This window comes from Rhopalosiphum maidis, chromosome 2 (assembly GCF_003676215.2).
Source record: "Rhopalosiphum maidis isolate BTI-1 chromosome 2, ASM367621v3, whole genome shotgun sequence".
In the NCBI taxonomy this organism is placed as follows: Eukaryota; Metazoa; Arthropoda; class Insecta; order Hemiptera; family Aphididae; genus Rhopalosiphum; species Rhopalosiphum maidis.
In genome coordinates, this window is record NC_040878.1 from 3,687,142 (window position 1) to 3,693,141 (window position 6,000).

The 6,000-nt window shown below is 26.6% G+C and overlaps 1 protein-coding gene across 4 annotated transcripts in view; it reads right to left on the reverse strand.

The window, feature by feature from the left end:
• The window catches only part of LOC113554306 (serine-rich adhesin for platelets-like), a 46,283-nt gene extending 41,487 nt beyond the window's left edge, over nt 1–4,796 (reverse strand). For 3 of the 4 annotated variants that reach the window (XM_026958089.1, XM_026958087.1, XM_026958090.1), the window contains exon 1: nt 4,638–4,796. The gene's annotated coding sequence lies outside the window, so the exon portion shown is untranslated. Of the gene's footprint in view, nt 1–4,385; nt 4,517–4,637 lie in introns of those variants that run through there. The other variant, XM_026958088.1, reaches the window with a different exon arrangement.
• Nucleotides 4,797–6,000: the final 1,204 nt, after the last annotated feature.

Genomic DNA, 6,000 nt, shown 5'->3' on the forward strand with positions numbered 1-6,000 from the left:
GCCGATATAGTAGAATACATTATCTCCGTTTATCAAGTATAGAAAAATATAATTTATTTTTTTTTCAAAAAGAATGGGTAACAAATAAATATTATTACTCCGTGTCTGAAATTAACTACAGCATTACAGCAAGATATTTTAAAATATTTTTACTTTTTATTAAACTATATTTATATTCAAGAAAAAACAATATAATTAATAATACAAAAAATAATACAATTATTAAAATATTAAATTGTACTAATCATAGCACTAAACTACAATAAAATTCTCTCTTTATAAATCGTATTAATATAAAAGTTGAACCAATGTGATTTTCTTTTTTTGCTGTACTAGCTTTAACCAAAAAATTGAAAACATGATAGCTCAATAAATTTATCTATATTAACTTAAAATTCGTTTTTTTAACTACAAACATTAACTATTTTGTAAATCCCGCGTAAAATGAACAGAAATAATTTTATTGAAATATTATATTATTATTATGTTATTACTTTAATAGCTACTTAATCAATGCATAAACGATATTATTTTCTTTACACATAATCCTGAATAACTTTCTAATAATTTACTTTGATCTAACAGAAGAATAAGTATTCGTTGTGTCATTCATTGTTAACAATATCAAAGTACGAGAATTTGTTATAATTTTAAATGATTAAGTTGTTTTTATATTTACTTTTTATTTCAATAAACAATACACAATTGATTTATGCTATCTATTATCGGCGCCAATATATTACATATACATTATACTATATTTGTAAATAATTATTCATTATTGTTATTATTATTTATACTTGAAGCTAAATGCCGGTGGCTAATATCAGTTTCTATTATTTTATTGCTATTAATTAATTCTGGACTGATAAAAAACCATGACTGTACAGTTTAATAGGAAAATATGTTTTTTCCTATTCGAATATGTATAACGTATTTCAATGGTATTTTACTACCTAATTGTATTATATTATGTAATATCATAATTTTATAAACACTGACCAGAAATTAAGATGTTGATCATTAATCAGGTATAGGTAGTGATATAGAATTTTCGCATATTATATATATGATATAATAGCATATAATATTATACTGTAATATTATAAAGATGCAACTAACATCATTGTGCCTAGTGGCGTATCCAGAGGAGGAGCCACAGGGGCCATGTCCCCCCCTCATTGGCCGTATTTATTATTTTTTGTTTTAAAGATTTACATATTTTATTTGTATACATGAACGCATACTACAATATGTCTTATAAAATGTTAGACAGTGTGTGCCCTCCCCCTAAAAAAGATTCTGGATATATGCCACTGATTGTATCTACTCAAAATTTGATCACTGATCAGTAGTATCTACTGCCTGGCCGTAACGTAAACAGCTTACAGTCTTATAAAAGATTATCCTTGGTAGAGGGTTTAGAAAAAAAGTAGACTTATTAATTATATTTATCTTAAAATATTGTATTTAAGACGTTTGAATGTAGAAAATAATAAAAATAAAATTTAAAAACAGTTTTTACACATGTTTTATCAAGGCGACAATACCACAAAAATTACTGATAAAAATTAATGTCATTTTTGAAAGAATTAATTTTGATTGATGATTTTTTACGTTTCAAATGGTTCAGATAAAAGTATACCGGAAGTCTAGACATTTTCAAACTAAATAAAGAGCATAAATAAATAATAACACAAAATAAAAACTTTAACGAAACGTATGTGTTATAAATAAAACTGAAATTATTATTGTACCCATATCTCCCCATCAATGTCATCGTTACACATAAATATAAAAACAAAAATGTACCTTATTGATAATATACTAAGTTAACAGCTATACAGAAACAATTAAAATAAAAACGGAATCAATTTAAATATTATAATTTATTATAATATTTCATAAAAATAAGGTAAATAAGGTAATACGGTATTTTATTTACTTATACTCGTATCTGTTAATACGTAATTAATTATCATTATAATTAATAAGTAATAAGTCTGGATATGGAGAGAAAGTGATTCTTGGGACAGAAAATGATCAATATATTTATCAATATATTATGTTAATGAACGTTTAGATACATTCACGCGAAATTTGCATGGTTTTTGTGGATTTTTAGATTGAATAAATTACGATTTTTGGAAATATTTTATGAACGTACATTTAAATGCATTTAGATAATTAGATGACCGTAAATCGTAATAATTATGAGGAACTAGTGTAGATACGTCATATGTGTTATACAAGAAAATATATTTTATTTAACTAAACTAAATAAATTAAGGGTACATTTTCATAGACTTCAACTTAATATTATAGCACAATTTAATGAAATTTGTTGTAAATATGTAATAATACAATTTATTCTAGCGCTTACTTTTTAAAGATTAGTCGGATTTGATAGATTTTGTAAAAGTAATGATAAAAATATTAGTTTAACTAAGTTTGATATTATATATTAGAAAAAGAAAAATTAAAATTAACTAAATTTGTTATTAGACTGATTGTTTATAAGTTGTTTATCTACACATTTATTTACCATAATATTTTAGTTTTTTCAAGGACTATGTAATGATAATAATAATATCAATGAACTCATAAAATAAAAAAACATATACAATCACCCTGGCAAATTTAATTTAAAGAATAATATCAATAAAATCTCAAAATTGTTAATTCACTCAAACGATCAATTTGTATAATATAACATATTATAATTATACGATAAAATAGTTATTTCACATTTACCATGATAAATAATATATTATACTAATAAAAATACGCAACGACTGGAAGAAAGAAAATCTTGAATATTAAATGTAGCAATAGTAATAGAAGAGTAATTATACACATATATAAGATATAACGCTTCGTTAAAAGACGCATGGGTGCTACAACAACGTCAAAATGTTTGTAAATTGTAAATTATTGTTCACCTTAATAGACTAACATAACTCGACAAATAACACGTTCTCTTAAAAGTCACATACTACGATAAAATACATCCGAATTCACAGAAGATTTTACTTCGTTACTATTATTATTGTTTAGTTTAAAACCATATAAAATTAAACGACGGAGTCAGGTAAGCAATAACATAAAATTTTATTATTTTGTATTTGAATGTGATGAATTAAAATAAATACGATTTTTAATGTCGTATTGAGACTACAGAATTAGATTTATTCAAAAGACAAGTAACAACACGTCTGGGTCCTTGTGTATATCTTTTCCGTAGCCAGATCGGCTTATTATCGTATACGTAGACCTTAGTGCGACGAAAAACCAAAACTGGTTGCATTATTCACCCGTTGCATTCCATGAAACGAAATCTCATTTTTTATTCAAATTTATGAACACTGCCGCTGCGATACACTGACTATAAACTCCGAAAATATACCTATACAATATATTACTGATACACGCATCATCAAACGGACTACAAAACACAGATCTCTATATACCTATGAGTGACTCATTATGTTGACATATAGACTGTAGAAGTTATTACACCCGTATAAATGTATAATATTATTAATCAGCTAATAAAATATTTTTACTACGACAGAACATTACTACATCATTTTTAACCTCTAGTAATATCGTTATTTTTTATACTTATATATCTGCACGTATTCAAACTTTTTATATGATAAGATTTTAAATACAGTTTTAAAAGTTAATTGCCAATATTAAAATGCGTGATTGGCGTTACAATTATTTATACTGTGATAATTAATGTATAAATTAAAATTATTTCTTCATAAAATAATTATTGAAAGTTTATAACACTGTAGTATTATCAATTATAACACAATAAAATCATACTATATTCAATGCTCTTTTGGGAGTGATTATACAGATTATTATTTTTATATTTTATTGTTTTTTTTTTTTTTTTGATAATTTATTAAAACATGTGGATGGTTTTAAGATGCGATTTATCGATATAAAGAGGACTGGACGAACCTAAATATTATTATAAATCCTTATAGACTGCGTCGAGTCCATATATAGACATTGTCCATTGATCATAAACATTTGACCCTAAATCAGAAATATCCATGACACTTTAACTAAAACCATAACTAGTTACACGACGATGTTAACAATTGTATACAAAAGAAATGACTCATCCAGGTATCTGTTGTTTGTACCTTAAGATTTTATCATTTTTTATACTGTATAATAATACGTTAAATTTATTATTTTCAATAAAAAACAAAAATACTATTATTCGGATTAACTGAGAATAAAGAATTATATTGTTTATTCATATAATATTATAAATAATATTTATATATAACTTAAACGTTCTTAACGCATGAATCGACAATAAAATAGTAATAATAATAATAATAATAATAATTTAATAATACCTTTTTTAATATAAGCTCCAATATGTTAATAGGTTTTATCTATTAATTTGTATGAAGGAGCACGTTTAACAACAATTAAATATAAGTCCATGTCATTAATTGAAAATCGAATGGTTATTAATCACAGTTTAATCATTATGTTATAACATGTTAATAATAATAAAAAAAACACAAACTAATATATTATAGTAATATGGTTAAGTTAAAGCGGCATATAAATATAATATTATATCGTGCAATAATTCCAACTACCTGTCTCGCAGGGATCAGATATTCGTGTTTCGTTCAGTAAATTTTAAAATAAATAAATAAATAATAATTTAAAAAAAAAGAAGATTTAATAGCGTTTGAATAGTGAATTATTATGATAAAATATTAGTAAATATTTGCGTGGTGTATGACCGCCGTCTGGTGAAGCACTATGGATACTAACCGGTGTGTCTGGAAACGTCGGCCGAGCGGATTACGCGATCGCCGTCCTTCGCCAGCCTACTCCTACGGGGCTCGCTGCGTCGTCAGTCCGGAGGTGGTTTATACGAGCCTATATGCATATATAATAATATAATATATTATTTTTTTATGTACCTATAATTTCAATACACATTATTTATTAAATAAAAAACACCTGATGTAATATAATAATAGCACTGAGTGATACATATATAATATGTTGTTATTATATTATATACTATATTTCTCTTATCAGGCAACGAATCCCACTGCATTCCAAGTGGCTGACTCGAGACAATATTGCTGCCAGAGCGGTCTCACCAAAAAGTCACCCTCTATATATAATCTATACATCGTGTAGGAGGTATACGTACATCGTAGCGCGGTACACAAATACGCGATCACAAAAATCACTCCCGGACGCGTAGACCGGTCGCCACATCACTAAACAAAACGAATATTGTATTAAAATGTTATCGAGCACATCATTATGTAGCAGGTATACAACATTAATGTTAAATATAGTGTTCACATGCCACCACGCTGTTTATTATGTACGTTTTGCATGCGTGTCGTTATATTATACGATGCTGAAACGTAAAAACTTAACAGAAAATCGGCGAAGATCTTCTACGATTTTTAAAAATCTCCCCAGCAGTAGTGTATTATAACACGGTAGTGGTTTTGGTGTTCACCGTCCCCTCACCCCACCCGATATTTGTATTTTTTAACATGTTTTATTATCATAAATAATACATATACTTTTTAATATAATTCCCACCAAATGAATAATCGAAAAGCACACACCACTGAGCCTCGCCTACATCCACTCTGTGTATGTGTACACGTTTTTCGTGATTTAAGGTAGGTATATAAAAGAAAATTATATTAATATTTTATATATTATAAAATGTAGATTTAAGTTACCAGAAAACATATTGTTAAGAGTTTAAGACATTTTTATATCCATTATAATTGTATAAAATATTTTCTTCTGACTATATAGGTATGTGTGTAAATCTGCGTGCAAAAAGCCGGGCAGAGTATACTGCAGAGATCGAGCGTACGTTCAAGGGCGTCCACAGACATTTGTCAGTGGTAGGGCAACGAGAATGTTAGATTATACGTATTAGTGCTGTACAACAATGTACCATATAATATTTTG